At 36.5% G+C, this 22238-nt stretch overlaps 1 protein-coding gene and 1 non-coding gene across 7 annotated transcripts in view; both read right to left on the reverse strand.

The window, feature by feature from the left end:
- Positions 1 to 22238, reverse strand: part of ERBB4 (erb-b2 receptor tyrosine kinase 4) — a 1287830-nt gene that overhangs the window by 1065458 nt on the left and 200134 nt on the right. The gene's annotated exons all lie outside the window — the stretch shown is intronic.
- On the reverse strand, positions 22140 to 22211 carry TRNAC-GCA. The gene has a single exon. It is a non-coding gene; the product is annotated as a tRNA-Cys (tRNA).

Consider the following 22238-nt stretch of genomic DNA (forward strand, 5'->3'; position numbering starts at 1 on the left):
CTCCAAACCTCGTCACATAACCCCTAAGGGCATAACAGCCCTCAGCTGAGAAACACGAGATAAAGATAATAGAGCAACATATAACTCATTAAGGAATAGAGATAATAATCACATAGTTAAATCAGATTCCTTACTATATGCTAGTCAGCCTACTGACTACTTTCATAAGTATTCTTTAATTTCATTCTTAGGACACCTTTATCAGATTCTACCGTTATCCCATTCTACACACGAGAAGTAGTCTTAGAGCTTAAATACATGTGCCAAATCTCACAGTTATTTCAAGATCAGATTCTTTCCCAGATTCTTCTAATACCAGAGCCAGTGCTCTTAGCCACTCTACTGCTCCTAACTGATCATGGGACAGTAAATTAAGTGATGCCATCAACTTTAACTGCCTTATTACATAACATGAATGTAGGACTTTTTAAAAGACTGCAAACAAAGGGTGGGTGTCTACTGCCCAGTGCATTGGAGGAAAAGGAAATAAATTGTACTATTATACAATCAGCAGGACTTTCCAGGCTTAGGACTCCTTGCCATTGCCTCCACTTTACTTTTGGTAGCTAATCCTTGTGTTTAACAGTTCTTACCTGTCCTACCCCCATGGTAGACAAGTAGTAAACATTTCTCTTGAGACTGGAACCAAGTTACTAAAGTATGATTTAAAACTATTACTACAGCTATATTTTAGGTTGACCTGTAACAGTGAATATAATTTTCAAAGCTGTTTATAACCACTGATTTTATATACTATCTTCATCCCTGATCTCAAATGTTACATTCCTGATTTTTATTGTTATAAAATAATGAACAATGCAGGGCTTCCCTGGCGCTGCAATAAACTATCTGCCTGCTAATGCAGGAGACCCAAGAGACTAGGGTTTGATCCCTGGGTTGGGAAGATCCCCTGGAGTAGGAAATGGCAACCCACTCCAGTATTCTGGCCTGCAAAATTCCATGAACAGAGGAGCCCAGTAGGCTACAATCCATGGGGTCACAAGAGTCAGACACGACTGAGCACAGCACTATCTATCTAATGATCAATGTCCTCCTCACAAGAAGAGTTTCCAGAGAATAAATAGGTTTTTTTTTTTTTAATTCAATTGTTTCTGCTTATATTCTCATCCATACTGAATAAACAGATGAAACACATAAAGATACTAATAAAACTAGATTATCTTGGCAAGAAGACTGCTGTCAAAGCTAAGAATTGTCACATACATATGCAAATATCCTACTTCCCCTCTCCCTTGCACTCAGGCAAAAGGATAGAGGAACAAGGAAAGAATTGATTGTCACCAGTACTTAACAGCAATTACTAATTTAGAATAAAGCTTATTTTGCTTACTCGTATCTAAGCTTTATCAAGGAGGCCTACAAACCTCCAAAAATTATAGTAAGAAAGTAAGTCATTAAAGTAGGAGCAAAATTTTATGCAGTTGGAAAACAAAGTAGGTAGATGTAAAGAAACAGAAAGAACGAGGACAGTATTAATATAATCCTGCGAAAGAAGAAGTCTTAATTATTTGCTAGGGTAGCACACACTCTACATGAACTCTTGGAGAGTTCACGGTACACTCTCATTCTGATTATGTTTTTAAGATCTGCTTATTTTGCTTTATGCAACTCCCCCTTATTACACCTGACTGTCGCATGATACATTGCTATGCTGTGCAACACTTCTTCAGTTGCATTTGACTCTGTGACCCCATGGGCTCTAGGTCAGGCACTTCTGTCCATGGGATTCTCTAGGCAAGAATACTGGAGTGGGTTGTCATGACCTCTTCCACGGGATCTTCCAAACCCAGGGATCGAACTCCCATCTCTTACATCTTCTGCACTGGCAGGCAGGTTCTTTACCACTAGCGCCACCTATACATATTATGCATATATCACATAACAGTGTGAAGTCAAGTGGCCTTAGAAAGCATCACTACGAACAAAGCTAGTGGAGGTGATGGAATTCCAGTTGAGCTCTTTCAAATCCTGAAAAATGATGCTCTGAAAGTGCTGCACTTAATATGGAAGCAAATTTGGGAAACTCAGCAGTGGCCACAGGACTGGAAAAGATCAGTTTTCATTCCAATCCCAAAGAAAGGCAATGCCAAAGAATGCTCAAACTACCGCACAATTGCACTCATCTCACACGCTAGTAAAGTAATGCTCAAAATTCTCCAAGCCAGGCTTCAGCAATATGTGAACCGTGAACTTCCAGATGTTCAAGGTGGTTTTAGAAAATGCAGAGGAACCAGAGATCAAATTGCCAACATCCAGTAGATCACGGAAAAAGCAAGAGAGTTCCAGAAAAACATCTATTTCTGCTTTATTGACTAGGCCAAAGCCTTTGACTGTGTGGATCACAACAAACTGTCGAAAATTCTGAAAGAGATGGACCAGACCACCTGACCTGCCTCTTGAGAAACCTGTATGCAGGTCAGGAAGCAACAGTTAGAACTGGACATGGAACAACAGACTGGTTCCAAATAGGAAAGGGAGTACGTCAAGGCTGTATATTGTCATCCTACTTATTTAACTTAAATGCAGAGTACATCATGAGAAACGCTGGGCTGGAAGAAACACAAGCTGGAATCAAGATTGCCGGGAGAAAACTCAATATCCTCAGATATGTAGATGACACCACCCTTATGGCAGAAAGTGAAGAGGAACTAAAGAGCCTCTTGATGAAAGTGAAAGAGGAGAGTGAAAAAGTTGGCTTAAAGCTCAACATTCAAAAAACTAAGATCATGGCATCTGGTCCCATCACTTCATGGGAAATAGATGGAGAAACAGTGGAAACAGTGTCAGACTTAATTTTGGGGGGCTCCAAAATCACTGCAGATGGTGACTGCAGCCATGAAATTAAAAGACGCTTACTCCTTGGAAGGAAAGTTCTGACCAACCTAGACAGCATATTCAAAAGCAGAGACATTACTTTGCCAACAAAGGTCCGTCTAGTCAAGGCTATGGTTTTTCCAGTGTGGATGTGAGAGTTGGACTATGAAGAAAGCTGAGAGCCAAAGAATTGATGCTTTTGAACTGTGGTGCTGGAGAAGATTCTTAAGACTCTCTTGGACTGCAAGGATATCCAACCAGTCCATCCTAAAGGAGATCAATCCTGGGTGTTCACTGGAAGAACTGATGTTGAAGCTGAAGCTTCAGTACTTTGGCCACCTCATGGGAAGAGTTGACTCATTGGAAAAGACCCTGATGCTGGGAGGGATTGGGGGCAGGAGGAGAAGGGGACGACAGAGTATGAAATGGCTGGATGGCATCACTGACTTGACGGACATGAATTTTGGTAAACTCCGGGAGTTGGTGACGGACAGGAAGGTCTGGCGTACTGCGATCCATGGGGTTGCAAACAGTCGGACATGATTGAGCGACTGAAACAAACTGAGTGATATAAGCTACTGTGATGTTCACTTTGGCTGCCCCAGCTCTCACTACCAGAGATAATGCTTCAATGAACATTATCAAGCATAGCTCCTGATAAGAACTATGTGAGAGTTTCTCTTATTTATAAGAATGAAATAGCTAGATTATTTGGTCGTGGCATATTTATTTTCACCAAACTATTTTTCTAACAGCTACTGCAATGGGGGAAAAACTCCATCAGTTTTATAAATCATAAAATTACTTGGAGCAGCATTCTCCAAATTATTACTTGAAAAATAAAAAACAGACTCCTCAAAATATTAATAGGTGTTTTAGGAGAAAGAGTAATATAGAAAAATGTATATTTGAGTCTCAAACAATGCAGGGAGTTAGAAGCACACACCCTCCCCTCAGCAGAAAATCTGAGCATAATTTAGAGTTGGCCCTCCATCTTGCCTAGAGAAGGCAATGGCAACCCACTCCAGTACTCTTGCCTGGAAAATACCATGGACATGGGAGCCTGGTGGCCTGCAGTCCATGGGGCCGCTAAGAGTCGGACATGACTGATTGACTTCACTTTCACTTTTCACTTTCATGCATCGGAGAAGGAAATAGCAACCCACTCCAGTGGTCTTGCCTGGAGAATCCCAGGGACAAGGGAGCCTGGTGGGCTGCCGTCCATGGGGTCACACAGAGTCGTACACAACTGAAGTGACTTAGCAGCAGCTGCAGCAGCTCTATCTATACCACTCCTCTGGGTTTGTGGTTTGGAATCAGGAGATTCAACTAATTTCAGATCACGTAGAATTATAAATTTTACTATTGAAAAAAATCTTCATGTAAGTGGACCTGGTTGTTCAAGAGTCAGCTGTATTTGCAAAATGTTCTCTTAACTAAAGAGGCCAATCCACTGAAGAACTGCCCAGGGCATTTTAACATGCTAACACTCTGTAAATGCCTTACATTGCCTCTTGATCATTTATATTAACACTGCAAATGATCAAGAGGCAAGTAGCTAAGCTCATTTTCCCAAATATATTTGAGGTCAAAGCATATATTTTTCAGATCTTTTCACAGACATCTTCTGACATATTTGTAATTTATAGAATATAGTTTAGGAAACACTGTATTCAGCAAAAATTACTTGGAATTAAACATAATGAATTTTGATACTAATATCCAAAAGATGTGTTCCTATAGAGTCCATGTAAAAATAATATGTAATTATATCTTCAATAATCCATAATGACATATTGATATATTTCATAGATTTTATTTTAATATGTACTAAGTAAAGTAGACTTAGTAAACAGCTAAGCTATGGATTGCTGACAAAATACAGCTCAGATACATAGCTCTCTGATATTGTGGCTTAATTTGGGCGAAGCATAGAGAAATAAGATAAACTGCCCAGACTTTACCTAATATGTTATAACTATCATTTCCCTTAGAAAATAAGTTTTTGATAGTTTCTAGATGGCATGAGATAAAATATGTATGTGTGTGCACACTCATTTGCTCAGTCATGCCAGAATCTGCCACCCCATGAACTGCAGCCCACCAGGCTCCTCTGTCCATGGGATTTCCCAGGTAAGAATACTGGCGTGAGTTGCCATTTCTTACTTCAGGATAAATATATATATTTCTGAGTAAATAATTGCATTTTACTTAGTATTCTATACCACCAACTAAATTTGAAGCTATAAACTAAAACAATCACATAAAGAGAATTAAGAAATTAGGTAAAATAAGTGTTTTCATGTTAAAAACTGATTTTTTAAAGTGATATACATTTTTATATGTAAGTTTAAAGGTAAATATTAAGGTAATTATTTGGATGGTGATAATGTATCTCAATCAACTTAGTAAACTTGGATTTAAGAAAAACAACTGTTCAGTTCTGAGGGCAATATAACGCTAAAGCAGAAGGAAAGAAATTTTAACTCTTCTTAAAAGATATCAATGTATACTGTCCACTATTTAACCCATGAGAAAATTCAAGATTGCATTTAAAACATGTGCTCTTTCAAAAGTTCATGTAGTAGTTTATTTAAGCTGATAAGTGAACTTTTCTCTAACATTAGTTGTCTAGACAATTTAACTTCCATTTTAGAAACACACTCTCAGAGGTAGAGATAGTCAGTTCTTTGTCACCGCAGATAAAATAAGCTCACAGCCAAGAATACCAGAGCACTATTTTCGTCAGGTGCTTATCAACATTTATGTTGTCACCCTGTACCAGCAGAACATTTAACAGATCTACTGCATCAACGTTTCCTAATCATCTGATATCTATTTTTATATTTCCTCAATGACTCTCCCTATAAAAAGTCACAAACTGACATAGAATGTGGAGTAAAAATATTTTTAAACCAAATACATAATTTCTAGATTATGTGTTTTTAAAATAAAATCTAAATAATTAAATTTCCAATTCAATGTACAATAAATTTGGCTATCTTGCTTCACAACAAGCACTAAAACATATACTGAAATGAACATTTACATATATTCCTCCTGAAAAAAAAAATAGTACAAAACACCAATAAACATCAAATGGAAAACAATTCGTCAAGTTACGTCCTGTAGAAGGTCACTTTTTATCACTGTGTATGCACCTCTGTTCCAGTGCCACTACTCTATCTTAACCATTGGTTTCTGGATCTATCACAGAGTGTATGTTAAACTTCAAAGCATAGGAAGGACACCATCAATTGAAATTCTCAAGGCCAAGAAATTTAGGAAAGAATGAAGAGTCAAGTGAAGAAGGAAAGAAATAATGGACCACAAAATAATTATTAGTTTTAGGTATACCAAACTCATTTTTTCTTTACATTAAAGCAAATCTTTTCCCAGGCACCTTTGTGACAACTCAATTCTTCATTTTGATATGTACTTCTCTTTAATGAAAATATAATCAAGTGGTTTCTGATACATGAATTAGCTTGGCTTTGGAGTTGACAGAACATGAACTTGTCTGGCACAAGCTTATCTAAAAGAGTCATATCAGATAAGTCTGAGTGCTAACACTGTAAGTCACAACACTGGGAAACACGCTTTGGCAAGCTCTCCAAAATCCTGCCTCTCTTCATGGAAATATAACAAATTTCATTTTTTATAAGTCTGATATGTAAGTGATATACAGATACCAAAGGAAAAAATGTACTTAGTGCTTTGCACTGAATTTATAAAAAAAAAATAACTAATATATATAGTATGACCTACGTAAGTGATGATAATTATTCTAGGAGGGTGAGTGTCTTCAAAGACTTCCATTGTTGTCCTCTGATTTTTTGTTTCTGGTAAATAAATACGGCTTTAGTTGATGCTTTCAAAGTATTTCTAATTTTGTGACTTGAAAAAATTGGGCATCAGGAAACACCAGTACATTCAAAATGAATTCTGAGGGAATGACAAATATCAGAGAGCTTCACAAAATGGACACAGTGTTCTCTTACATGATTATTATCTTTCTTTTTTTGTCTCTCTCCTTTAAGAGTTGAAGAACTCATAAACAGAATAAAGATCTGTTAATTTACTAATTTTGAAAATTTAAGTAATTCATAATACAAAACAAATGTTTTAGAAGTCATTTGGAGGAAAAGTTTTTAGAATAACCAAAATTTTCTAATATAATTTTAAAATGCAGTATAAAGAGCCTTCCAATCCATTCATCTAGCCTTAGGCATCATGGTATCTAATCCCCATTCAAAATTCCCTACTACATATTTTGGATAGGAAAGCAATTTTGTCAATTCCCTTATAAACCAATTAATGTACAACATGTAGCATCAAGCTACAGTTAGAACTGACAAATGAAATGAAATAATGATTTCACAATCAGAAGACTCTCATTCGAAAAGGTCACAGGAAAAGAAAGAAATGGTGAAGCCCTATCATTGAAACTGAGCTCATACCTTGAAGACAAACACCTGGGTGTTTCACCACCAAATTTATATCTTAATAATACTGAAAAACAAGCTCAAAAAAATCTCCTATTTTGGTAAGGTACCTGAACAGAGAACCAGTCTATATATCACTGCTGGAAAGTGTGACCACAGTACTTCAAATCTTACCACTTTTCATGAGTTAAAAGCATTCTTCTAAGTCATCACAGAAAAATAAGAATAAAGTAAAAAAACACACACTGACTTACAGAAGACTACAAAGAAAGGGGTCAGCTACTAAGCCATGAGAAAGACTGCATCTGAGTATCCAGAGAAGATCAACTACTGCTTAAAATACAAATTTTTAACACATCTTCACAATCTAACTAAGTATCTGTTAAAAAATGTGAATAAAATGTCCCTAAAGGTGAAAATAGAAGAAAGTAAAGCCAAAACTCAGTGGATAGGTTTGTTTGGAAATATCAATAGTTCAAAGCCTAGGGGGCCCTACACTGCATGAACCCATGGGAATAGTATGAGTCTGTGTTTTTATCCAGGGCTCAGTCTGCCAGTTTGGTCACACAGTATTAAGTTCTTGCCTCCCCACAGCAATTTCTGCTTTCAAAAACTGATTCAAAATCTGCTCATACTAACTCTAATGGTGGCAATGAAGCTTCCATAATGGTAATTCATGATTCGGGCAAAGAGTTAGCGTAACTTGAATATTTTAAAAAGTTTTTAACCAAAACACGCTAAATTCACATTAGAAGAACAGGAGAGACTATACATAAGCCAGTTGTATGATGGCCCTACTTGTGTTTAACTTTATGCTTTCACAAACAATGTACAATTGACCACAATTTATTAAAAGATGACATAGTGAGTTTCAGTGGTAGTGATATAAGTATCATAAGGTGATATGTCATGAGATGTCTATAGAGGATGGGGACACTAATTTAAAATTTTTATAATAGAAAAATTAGGTTAATTATTTCCCATAAGTCTTAGCACTGTGCTGTCCAATAGCCAGTAATCACATGTAACTGTTTACATTTGGATGTGTTCACTAAAATGAAATAAATTTAAAAATTCAGTTCCCCAATCACATTTGCCACATTTCAGTAGTTTAATAGCCCTATATGACTTGAGGTTACCATATCAAACAGTCCAGATATTGAACATTTCCACATGGCTGAAAGAGAGCTAGAGTGTATACAATCTGTAACAGGAATGCTGTGGTGAATAGCAACAGAAAACTTGACTGACAAAGATTAACTGGAGTTTGTTTTTCTGCAACAGAAACAAGTGCAGCAGTAGGTACTTGTGAACACTAGTTTGGGTGCAAAATGATGACAAAAAGAAAGCAGACTCTTTCTGTGTTTCTCTTCCACTACCCTTATAGGCTTTGTAGGTTGTTTTTCCCTTATACTTTTTTACCTCATGAATGCACAATGGCTGCTGCAGATCCAACATTCTTCCACATTCAAAATAGGAAGAAGTGTAGAAATGGGAGTAGAGTCTACACGTATTCTTTAGTCAGGCAAACACTTTCCTAGAAGTCCCTTGGAGACTTCCATTTATATCTCCTTGGCAAAATTTATGCCATATGGCCACCTTTACTAGGACAGGAACTCTTCCCAAGAAGATGGGAGAACAATCCCAGAAAAATCAGGGTTCTATTAGCAAGGAAAAATAATGGGGGAAATAAATTTTAAATGATAATTATAGTGCTTATCGTAGATTTTCTTAAGATCTATTCCTAAGAACAATCAGAAGAGGAAAAAATGAGTGGCATTAGTGGTAAAGAACCCACCTCCCAATGCATGAGACTAAGAGATACAAGTTTGATCGCTGGGTCAGGAAGATCCCCTGGAGAAGGGCATGGCAACCCACTTCAATATTCTTGCCAGGAGAATCCCATGGAAGAGGAGCCTGGCAGGCGATAGTCCATAGGGTCACAAAGAGTCAGACATGACTGAAGCGACATAGCACAAGAAGAAAAAAGTTTTAAAGAAGGAAAGCCAATACTGAAATATTAACCTCATTTTTTTTTTTTTTTTTTTTGGCCCATGGCCATGTGAGGAAGTAGTTTTTAAATCCATACAAAAGTTATTTAAAGTTTTTTAAATCCATACAAAAAAGTTGAAGTTATATTTAAAGTTATTAGTATATACATTCCAACAAAAGTGTTGAAATTTAATCAAAGGAGACTATTACTTCGAATATGCTCTTATTTTTTGTGGTTAACCTTTTGTGATATATTCCTCACATGGTACTATTTAATACAGAAATGAATTTCCCTACCAGCCAACATGACCATTTCTTTAAGCATTTGGGCTAAGACTTTTGTAAAAACTAGTTTTGTTCAAACAGATAAAGCTAAGAGTCTCAACATTTACAAAGGAATAAGTATTGCATGAGATAATTGTAAGTAAATAGGAAACCAGCTTGTTTTTTAGCCTAAAGAGGAAAGGCATTACCAATAGATATTTTAGTGTTCTGCATGAAAACTTACTTTAAAAACATATGTCAAAAGAGATACTGAATGTTTCACAAAGCAGTAAAATAAATAAAACTCTATTCCCTTTAAATCATGTATTTTCAATGGTAATATTAGAAAAATTGAAGCAGCTTTGAGTAAACAGTTCAAATATGTCATGTGAGTTCTATGCTCAGTAAAACACAAATAATATCTATTTCATGAGTTTATAACATTCTAGACTATCCTCAGGGAGATAGAGTTTTGTGGACTCTTTTGAGACAGAGTTTTTAAGACAAAGCACATTATAATGAAGCATATTAAGCAAACCACAAATGTAAAGACAATTCATAATAAATAGTTACCAAAAAACAGTTGCCACCACTAGCAATAAGGCTTAATTTTAAAATCTGCATGTATTATATCCTAATTAATGCAAGTATTATTCTAATTTGAAATAAAAGCAAGGGAGTCAAAAATAGAAAATACCTTGGATATTTATTTCTAAGGAGGTAAGAGAAGGCAGTGGCACCCCACTCCAGTACTTGCCTGGAAAATCCTATGGATGGAGGAGCCTGGTAGGCTGCAGTCCATGGAGTCGCTAAGAGTCAGACACGACTGAGCTACTTCTCTTTCACTTTTCACTTTCATGCATTGGAGAAGGAAATGGCAACCCACTCTAGAGTTCTTGCCTGGAGAATCTCAGGGACGGGGGAGCCTAGTGGGCTGCCATCTATGGGGTTGCACAGAGTCGGACACGACTAAAGTGACTTAGCAGCAGCAGCAGCAGTAGATGTTAAATGGAAAAGAAGGAATTATTAGTTAGTGGGTTGAATTGTGTCCCTTAAAAAATTCTCCCATTGAAGCCTTATCTACCAGTACCTCAGACGTAATTGTATTTGGAGACAGGTCTTTAATGAAGTGATTAAGTTCAAGCTAGGCCATTAGGGTGGAGTTATAATCTACTAGAGACTGATATTCTTCCGGGAAGAGGCAATGTCATCACATGAAGGGATGCATGTGCACAGAGGAAAAGACCATGTAAGAACAAAAGAGAAGGTGGTCATCCCCAAACCAAGGAGAGAGGCCTCAGAGGAAACCACAATTTCCTCCAGTACATCTTAATCCTGGACTTCTAGCCTTCAGAATAGACGCGCAAAATGTCTTGTTGTTTAAACCACTCGATCTGTGATATTTTGTTATGGCAGCCGTAGCAAAGTAATACACTGAGAATGAATGAAAATACAGTGAATTTCTCAGATGTTTCAAATAATGTGTTCTACTTGAGTGGTGAGAGGGGAGAGGGCTTTATTTTTTCAATTATATAGTACAAACTTTGGTTAATTATTCCTGGAAGTTTTTGCAGCTGTGGTGACTAAAATTTAGCCACTAGCCACATGTGGCTATTTAACTTTAGTATAATTAAAATTAAATAAAATTAAAAATTTGGTTCTTCAGCCATGCTAACCACAACAGCTATCATAAGGAAATGTTCATGTTCAATAGCTAAGCAAACAATCAGAGCATGTATGAACATCTTGGCTACTATCGATTATACCAACAGAGATAAGCATGTTGTTAACATCATATACTTGCAAATGACCCTCACATAAACGAATTAGCATGGTATATCTTTACAAGGTATAGATATACCATGGTACTTTACAAAATAACAATAATGAGTGTAGTAAGTAGAAAAACAGAAGTCAAAGTAAAAATCTTGACCTATAGACTAGAGATTTTTCTTTGTGGGAAAAAAAATACAGTAGTTTATTATAAGATATTTATCAAGATTGTTCATTGAAATACCAAGTTTAAAATGTCTTATTAAAGAAAAATGTATTACTCATTTGATGCATAAAATTAAATATGTAAACATATATATGCAATACCTTAAAAGTAAAAGGAATTTAATAAAATAAATTGAAAGTTACTTGTAGAAGAGTACTATGTTGTTGTTCAGCAAATAAAATTACTCTAAATCATAGTAGTTTATAGTCACTAAGTCTAAATCATAAAATGCAAGCAAAGATATACTTCATTGATGAAAGTCAAAGTGTTAGTCACTCAGTCATGTCCAAAGCTTTGGGATCCCATGAACTGTAGCCTACCAGGGTTCTTCTGTTCATGGAATTCTCCAGGCAAGAATGCTAGAGGGGGTTGCCATTAACTTCTCTAGGGGATCTTCCTGACCCAGGGGTTGAACCTGGGTCTTCTGCACTGTAGGCTGAGTCTCAGAGCCATCTGAGTCACCAGGGAATATCCAAAGAGATGCGCAGTTGGCAGGATAAATGCTTCTTAAAAAAATTCTCTCACTGTGGTGAGTTGCTTGACACACTGGAAACTCTTATATTTCCACTTCCCAAATCTAATTTAATGCTGTTCTGTGCCAAATGCAAAATTCTTGGCAGAAGACTGTTTTTGTCAGCTTTGAATTCTCTAGCAATGAATGCATGACTCTAAACTTTAGACCCAGGGCCCTCTAAAAAAAAAAAATAATAAAGTGTTGATACAGATTATTAAGGATTATTTCCTAGACAGATACAATCTATACCAGAAATTTGTTATTATTTCCCTCTGTACCTTCAAAAAATTTCCACTCTAAAAATCTATGTAGTGTCTTTGAAAATGCTTATTAAAACCTAATTTGAATAGATATTTTTATAAGATGGAAACAGATCCACACTTAAATATATTTAGTAGAGCAGTGTATAAAATGTATGAGGTTGAGGGGCAGAAAACTTGAAATATCAGGCTGAAGAGTTAAGTAAGAGAAAAATCATGAGGCCTCTGGGATAGGTAAATCCCCATCATATCAGGACCATGTAACCAAGTCTGACCAACTTACTATGAATGGAAATATGTGTTGTAATTTCTGGGCCACTGCAATTTGGAATCAGTGTATAACACAGTACCTCCACCATTATTCTCTTTCCTTAAATGGTAATTTGGGAGGCCTTCAGGGATACAGTAGCCATAGTTTAGGGAAGAGTAACCAACCTATCAGAGAAGGCGATGGCACCCCACTCCAGTACTCTTGCCTGGAAAATCCCATGGACGAAGGAGCCTGGTAGGCTGCAGTCGGTGAGGTCGCTAAGAGTCGGACAGGACTGAGTGACTTCACTTTCACTTTTCACTTTCATGCATTGGAGAAGGAAATGGCAACCCACTCCAGTGTTCTTGCCTGGAGAATCCCAGGGACAGGGGGAGTCTGGTGGGCTGCCGTCTATGGGGTCACACAGAGTCGGACATGACTGAAGCGACTTAGCACCAGCAGCAGCAGCAGCAGCAGCAGCAGCAGCAGCAGCAGCAGCAGCAGCAGCAACCAATCCATACTGACTCTTTCTATGAGAGAGAAATAAGCCTGCACTTTCTTAAGGTTTTCTTACATGTATCTATCACTACAGGATTCATCTACTGCCTGGTTTATCTAACCCATTGAAGGCCCATTATTTATTTATTTTTATTCTACAGAGATATTTGTGATTAGTCTTTATTTCACATGCAGTTGACTAAACAAACTTATTGTATAAATGACTTTTAAAGCAGATATCTGTAAGCAGTTTCACACAGGTAAGAGTCTACATTTACTAACTTGAGCATATCGAGGCCACAGAAGAGATGAATATAGTACGTGGAAGTTTCCAAGTCAGATTCAAGGTGTTCCACCAATTAGTACAGAAATATATTTACATGCAACACAAAGAGGTACACAAGAATCCACCATAACACATACACATACGCACACAAATATAAAACATATATATGTATATTCACACTGGGAAACAACTTGGGTATTCCTGGGACTTTCATTTTGACACCAGCATTTTCACAAAAGTACAATTTTTATCTTTAACTCTACCTTCCATATCTGGTTTACAGATAACAAGTGAGATAGGCGATTGTTCCTGAAAACTAGCACTACCATTATGTGGTGGTGTTTCTTGGGTCAAGAAACTCTTTCATGGAAACTTTGATTTGTAGAAAGGAAGCAAGGGAAGGTAATTGAAAAAAGGATGTAGGTTTAAGTCACTTAACATTTCCAAGTGGCTTTTACAACTGTAGTTGGGCTTGAGAACACTAGTATATTTATTGATTTTCTTTTGTATTTTGTTTTCAGGAAGTCCTTATTTACCATATACTGAATGCAATGACTTGTAATAGGCCTGCTGCTACTAAGTCACTTCAGTCGTGTCAACTCTGTGTGACCCCATAGACGGCAGCCCATCAGACTCCCCCGTCACTGGGATTCTCCAGGCAAGAACACTGGAGTGGGTTACCATTTCCTTCTCCAATGCATGAAAGTGAAAAGTGAAAGTGAAGTCACTCAGTCCTGTCCGACTCTTAGCGACCCCATGGACTACAGCCCACCAGGCTCCTCCGTCCACGGGATTTTCCAGGCAAGAGTACTGGAGTGGGGTGCCATTTCCTTCTCCTGTGATAGGGTTAGGAGTGTTCTAATGTCAAATAAGGCAGAAATCCCTGTTCTCACTGAACAAAGATGGAAAATAAGACTGTGAATATTAATTTAAATTGTATCTTAAGATCAATTTCTATTAAAATTATATTGCACTACTCAGTATTTAAATAATTCAAGCTATATTTTCAAGTCTAATCATTTATGCAGCAGTCCCCAATCTTTTGGGCACCAGAAACCAGTTTCTGGAAGACAATTTTTCCATGGACCAAGGTGCAGAGGAATGGTTTCAAGATGATTCAACTGCATTACATTTACTGTGCACTTTATTAGGAAATGGCAACCCACTCCAGTATATTCTTGCCTGGAAAATCCCATGGACAGAGGAACCTGGTAGGTTACAGTCCATGGGGTCACAAACAGAGAATTGGACACAACTAAGAAATTTCACTTTCACTTTCTTATTTCTATTATTACTGCATCGGCTCCATCTCAGATCATCAGGCGTTAGATCCTGGAGGTTGGGAATCCTGATTTGTGGTATCCTTACTTCATAAATTACATTGCATTTGACTCTGTATCATTTTACTATACATCCACTCAGGTGTTCTTGTTACAAATTTTATGGACAAGACTGTATCTTCAATAAAATTCTGAATAAAATTTTATGTGTCCTAAGATTCTTTATTATAGGATCACAAGCAAGCTATCAACATTAAATAATCTTTAAAGTGGGCTTCTCTATGGCTAGTACAAAAATGCTCTATACTAAAATATGAAGTTTGCTCCCTCTGGAAACAAAAAGGGCACTCTGATCTATAAACCAATTGAAGTCCTTAAAAAGTCATTGAATATTGAGTAGCATTTGCTCAGCTTTAGCTTAACAGCAATGGAAAAATCCAAGAAAGATAAGAAATCACCACACTACATATTTAAGGCATAGCAATGCTGCTGATTACTCTCATAACTGAATCCATTTTTCCCAGCTTCTCAATAAAAGAAGCTGGGAAATTTTTAAAATATTCATTTTAAAATTTTGCCTGTCACTGGACTATGCTCATAACCAGCTAGCCACCTTGTCAGGATGGAGTTTATTACAGGATTTAAATAAATCATAGCTTTTAAAGGGTATATGTTACATTAACTATTATTGGGTTAGAAATAGTGCAAAAAAATCACAATTTCATATTAATAAACATGATGAAAACACTGCCAACTTACATGTCATCTGCTCCCACCTTTGGTAAGAGAGTTAACTATGTCAACCATAAAAAGGAAGTTTGTGATGTACAGTTTAGTCCCACTGGGGTTAAGGAAAAAAGTACCCAATAAAATTAAGTGAATTCCCCTGTGTCTAAAGTAATATGTTTCAAATAAACTCCCAGATGTAAAAGAGTTACTGTTTATCCTTACAACTATATCCAACTTTGAACATGAACTACTTGATCTTTTCTATAAAAAGCTGATTCTGTTAACAAGTCCAATACCTTTAAATAATATTTGTAACTCAGAACTGCTTATTGGAAGGGGCATTTGATCCTCACAGTTCAGTTCAGTTCAGTCGCTCAGTCGTGTCCGACTTGCTGCGACCCCATGAATCACAGCACGCCAGGCCTCCCTGTCCATCACCAACTCCCAGAGTTCACTTAAATTCACATCCATCGAGTCAGTGATGCCATCCAGCCATCTCATCCTCTGTCGTTCCCTTCTCCTCCTGCCTGCAATCCCTCCTAGCATCAGAGTCTTTTCCAGTGAATCAAGTCTTCACATGAGGTGGTCAAAGTACTGGAGTTTCAGCTTTAGCATCATTCCTTCCAAAGAAATCCCAGGACTGATCTCCTTTAGAATGGACTGGTTGGATCTCCTTGCAGTCCAAGGGACTCTCAAGAGTCTTCTCCAACACCACAGTTCAAAAGCATCAATTCTTCCGCGCTCAACTTTCTTCACAGTCCAACTGTCACATCCATACATGACCACTGGAAAAACCTTAGCCTTGACTAGAAAGACCTTTGTTGGCAAAGTAATGTCACAGAACTACACAAATACACATATAATTTCACAAAGAAGCAAGACCTCACTAATCCAGTATTCTTGCCTAGAGAATCCCATGGACAGGGGAGCCTGGTAGGCTGCTGTCCATGGGGTCGCACAGAGCTGGACACGACTGAAGCAACTTAGCATGCATGCATGCACTGGAGAAGGAAATGGCCCCCACTCCAGTATTCTTGCCTGGAGAATCCCAGGGACAGAGGAGCCTGGTGGGCTGCCATCTATGGGGTCACACAGAGTCAGACACTACTGAAGCAACTTGGCAGCATCAACTGATGGTACAATTTGTTTCCTGCAGCCACTTCTTCCCCTCCTAATAGCAAAATTATTTTTAAAGTAACCATCAAAAATAGAATTTAAAAAACATGCCCTTAACAATTTATCACATAATATTTAAGTTTCTGAAGGAAAAGTGTTACTTTTGCCATATTCAATGGTTGTCTCTATGTTAATACATTTTAACAATCTCTTTTTAGAACTGCCTGTATATGTTTTCTATTTTCAAACCATAATCTCATAGCACTTTTGTTTTGCAGATGAACATACAGACCCCTGTATGGACCATCCTTTGATAAACTGAACTTACCAGCTATATCTTAGTAGTATGAGTGCTCATTGAACACTATCCATAATATTTTCTACGTGAAAACAAAATGAAAATGAATTGATCTTGCTGTCTTTGTACTGTTTTCACATGTGCGTGCTCAGTAGCTCAGTCATGTCCGACCCTTTGTGATCCCCTCCAAGCTCCTCTGTCCATGGGGTTTACCAGACGAGAACACTGGAGTGGGTTTCCATTTCCTTCTCCAGGGGATCCTCCTGACCCAAGGATCAAACTTGTGTCTCTTGCTTTTCTTGCATTGGCAGGCAGATTCTTTATCACTGAGTCACCTGGGAAGCTCCACTTTATTTGTAGAAACACCTTATTGATTAAGGTAAAATGTTACATTCTCAGTCTTATAAGTCAAACATGAATATATTTTGTTCTAAATTCGATAATTTTAAAAAACTTTGGTGGCCTAAGAAAAATTAAACATGATAATTTAAATTTTAATATATGGAAATAAAATATTACATACATTTGATACATAATGGACTATATTAGTGTCTAACCCTTCTAAAATTATGTGGAGAAATTTGATATTCCAGAAGATAATTCATCTCTTTTGCTTTTCTTCCCATTTTCCCTTTGTTTACAACACAGATCCTTGCTAATATTATTTCATTCAGAAAAAAGGATTTTAAAACAAAAAAGGACTCACTTCCTTTAAATATTATATGATTACCTCTTTTTAGTGAGAAATCATAAAAGTTTCTCTTGATAGTGTCCTCCTACTATTAGTAGGAGAACCAATTTATCAAACAAAGGAGTCTGCATATCCATCTATCCATCCGTGAAGCAGAAATGCATGAGAATATGGTGTTAAAAATAATTAGAGACCATGTATAAGCAGATTCAAAAATTTATTAAAGTATATTAGCTATAGTATATACCTATAACATATTACAGATAAACTGTGGAAAATAGACAAAAGTAAATTAACAGAAATTTACAATTAATCTTTTAGAGCTTTTTTTTTCATCAAGCTAAAATCTTGGAACTACTTCACCTTTCTTTATCTCATTTTTAGTTCATGGAAATATATACTTGCCCACAGTAAAGCCCAGAAACTGAAAATGGCCTCATAAACACCTTCAACATTTTCTTTTTACCAGCCTCCTTACGATTGCATAACACTAAATAGTGCAGAAATGTAGCTTTCTATCAGAAGTACAGTGTGCTGCCCTGCACCATGTGGGGGACTTGAAATTGTTCAGACCTAGGTCCTTGGTTACTACATTACACTGTAAGAATATAGTAGGTACACACAGTCGGGGGCATGACCAAGTGTCCTTTCTGAACCGTGAGGGTCTAGATAATGGACGAACCGTGATGGATTTCATGGTGATGGATTCATTTGATTTCCACTGGCCTCATCCAGAATCCCCATTAGATTACTCTAGAAGAAAGTGTACTCATTCCTTTCCTTTTGTCAAAGTACATTTTCTAGGCCAAATCTTGCTTTTGAGAGTATTTCTAAATGGCTTCCTACAGATATTTTCAAGTTTCTGCAACAAATATGCTTGACAAACATAAGGAAACATATTCAAACATATTTATATCTCCATTTCCAAAAGAGTGCAGTCCTGTCTTCCCACATATGAATATATTAAAAAAAACAAAGAACTATTTTAATCCTTCCAACAGAGGCATTTATAAAATTTTAAGTGACCTGCGCTATTCATATTATCTTGTTATTTTTAACTACTTCATATGCTTAAGTACTTTGTCATAATATTATTTATTTCCTTACATATTCTCCATCTGGTCATTAGCAAACAGTATTTGTTGTTTACTAATACAGTCAATCCTTAGCTTGATCCTGTTTAACAATATTCTTCTTTATCTTCTAAAATATGGACAACTACACTTTTATAGCACAATAGCAATTTGTTTGAAAAACGTCTTATTCAAAAAGCATAATGGAGAAAAAATTCTTATTCCTTCATTATATCATTTATGTAGCATCTTAGCTAACCATAATCTAGGTTTTCAATTTGAATCTTTTGATCATTAAGATATTTTTCATTACTAGGATTATCTATACACATACAGCTACTTTGCCTAAAATATGAAATAATTAATTTGCTACCAAAAATGGTACATTGCATACTCTTTAAAAGGACTGAAGATAAATGTTGCCATTATCATCAATTTATTAAGAAGGGATTAAAGTACAGGAATAAAGAAATATTCATATTTTAACAATGTCTTAGCAACAACTCACCAGCAGTAAACATTGGACTTTGGATTCAAAAATCTAACTTCAATTATGAATCCTCGGGATTGAAAGATGTTTACAATACATGGAAAAAAAGAAAACTTGCACTGAATAGAGATTGTGTGTATTTATATATATATATATATATATATATATAAATACACACACACACACACACCTGTCCCTTTCATGGAAGATTCGATGATCTATATTAAGAGAGAAGTGTTCTATTCTGCTTGAAGGTTCAGATATGTGTGTACCAGCAACAAAGTAGAAGATTTAGAAGAGAGTCAACCAATAAAATCTATACCAAATTGCTGAACATGAATTTCCTGGGTTTTGTTTTTAGCTAATGCATCCTGTTTTTCCTAGTTTCCAACCTCACAAGGAAGAGCAGAGGACTAGCAAACACTGGCTTAATTATCCCCATCAGTCTCAGAGACAAGGCGCTTAAGAGTTTTAGCTGCTGTAAACACTCCCCTGATAGCAGATAAGGAATCTGCTGAAAGGCGGTTTTGTCTGGGGAAACTTCAGGGGCACGACACTTAATCATTAGTGCAATATTGTATACGCATTACTACATCAAAAGGAACAGAACTCAATATTCTATTGTGAAGATTTTCTGTATTCTTAAAGGTAAGAAAACTAATGCTAACAACAACTACAACAACAAATTAAAGCTACATTTGCTGCAGAAACAAAGCATCTTCTACTTTTCATTTATTTTTTCTGTTTTCAAGAGAGAATGGCATTCGTGTCTGTGTGTGTGTTTTATACGTGCCTTCAGGGATATAGAAAATTTCCACTAAAGTCAAAGATTCAAGAAGAATTTTCACCTTTGTATCTAAATGCATTGATCAGAAACAGAGAATATCACATAACCTTCTTTTATCACAACACTTGAAGGAAACCAATGTTCTTCCATATCAGTACAGTGTTTGTCTCGGGATCTATTTGTGGAAAACTGACACCTCACTGTCCCTGACAAAATCCTTTCTACCATTTCAAAATGAAGGCATCTACAATGACCTCCTATTCTTTAAATTTAATAGACCTCTCATAGTCCTGCAATCAGAGAATCTTAGAGGCTTCCAAAGCCTTTAAAATATCCAGAATTAACTTTTACTTTCTCTCAGGCCTTCTACCACTGAGTGCAAGGAAAATGCAACTTTGCAGTGTCACACCCTCCTCGCCCTTTCCCACGCTCTGGCCCTAACACACAGGATTTCTTCAGATCAGATGACTGTCCTCCAGTTGCCATCCCTACAGGTTCACTCTTCCTGGAAACTCCAAGTCTCGTATCTGAATTCCTTCGTATGACCTCTCTGTTCTTATTTCTCTCAAGCAATTGGAAGTATCTCTTTTCTCCTCAGAATTTCTTTAGCAGTTTTCATACCATAAAGATGTTTGTTTTAATATTTGGTACTTTCTGGGTCATAATTAGTGTTTCTCAATAACTGAACTTAGTTGAAAATATTTTTATTAATCACTGTTGTGTGGTTATTTCATAGGATGTACATATATATGTATATATATACATACACATATATTTGTGTGTGTGTGTATATATATATAGTGGTAAATGAGACAGTTAAGATCCTTCTATGTATTTATTTAGCCACAATGCACAGCATTCAGGATCCTAGTTCCTCGTCTAGGGATCAAATCTGTGCCCCTGCATTGGAAGTACAGAGATTTAACCACTGAACCGCCAGGAAAGTCTCTATTTCATGGGATTTTAAGGACAGTAAGACAATCCTTTTTACCATAGAAAGTGTGATCACTTTCAATATTTCTAGGTTTCTTAGAAAGAAAAAATTAACTAACTTTTGGAGAGTACTTACTATGCAGCAGGCACCAGGCTAACGGCTTTACATTTTATTAATATACCTAAGATTATTAACCTGTAAGGATAGCCTTTTGGTGTGTGTCTAAAACCATCTGAATCCTCCACTTATAATTTTTGATGAAAGATTTGGTGTTAAATAAACTGAGGCTTACTTAACTAATGACTTGTGAATTAGTCATAGATGTCTCATTTTGGTATTTACAAGCTCAGACGTGGCTATTATCACATCTGATACAGTCTCATTTTATCAATAGATGTTTCTCAGAGGAAACTTTTAGTTTACTCTTCAGTTATGGCCAATTTAATATGGATTCTAAATGAGGGAATGTTTTCAATATGGATTCTATATAAAGCAAATGATATCATTACCGCAATTTTGACCTTTGAAAGCACACTGCACTGCAGAATGTTATTAATTCCCTCTCTTGTCGGCACTCACATTAAGTAACCAGCAATTTAGGCCAGGCTGTCTATAGTAGAAAATAAATCCCACAGTACATGAGAATGCATGGTTAGAAGAAAGCATTTCCTTAGCAGTGTAGAATAATGGTTAGAGCAAGGACTCTGCAGCTTGAGAGCAACTAATTTGGCAGAAATCCATTTCTGGCCACTGCTACCTATATTGCCTAAGGCAATTCTCAATCTGTTCATCCACAATAAAGAAATAATAATATCTTTCTGGCAGTCTGGCATAGGGTCACTACATTATCATTTGATTAACATGAAAGAGCAAAGTGTGAAAGACCGTCCATACATTTGAAAAGAAGAGTAGAAAAGATAACCAGTCTTTCTAACACTAGATACTGAAGCAGAGAGACAAATTCATTTACATTATATTGGCTCTAGGGATTGACCACAGCAAAATGACATGGACTTCATTCTTTTTCTAGATATACAAATAAAAAAAATATGCAAAATTAAATTGAGATTTATTTATTTGTGTAATACCTTTGGATCATCAAATTGATTATCTATGTATAGCAATATTCTGTGTATTTTAATATTCTGACACGCCCATGTGTGTTAGCATTTAATATAAACTATTTTTAAATGATCGATATATAACATTTAACAAAAAACATTTTGATTGACAAAGTATGTATAATAAATTGTGTGTGTGTGTGTGTGTATTAGTCGCTTAGTCGTGTCCAACTCTTGGTAACATCATGGACTATATAGCCCGCTAGGATCCTCTGTCCATGGGGATTCTCCAGCCAAGAATACTGGAGTGGATTGCCATTTCCTTCTCCAGGGAATCTTCCCGACCCAGGGATTGAACCTGGGTCTCCTGCATTGCAGGCAGATGCTTTACCATCTGAGCTACTAGGGAAGCCCTATAAACATATACTTATAAGCA

The sequence above is a fragment of the Bos indicus x Bos taurus genome, chromosome 2 (genome assembly GCF_003369695.1).
Source record: "Bos indicus x Bos taurus breed Angus x Brahman F1 hybrid chromosome 2, Bos_hybrid_MaternalHap_v2.0, whole genome shotgun sequence".
NCBI classification, from domain to species: domain Eukaryota; kingdom Metazoa; phylum Chordata; class Mammalia; order Artiodactyla; family Bovidae; genus Bos; species Bos indicus x Bos taurus.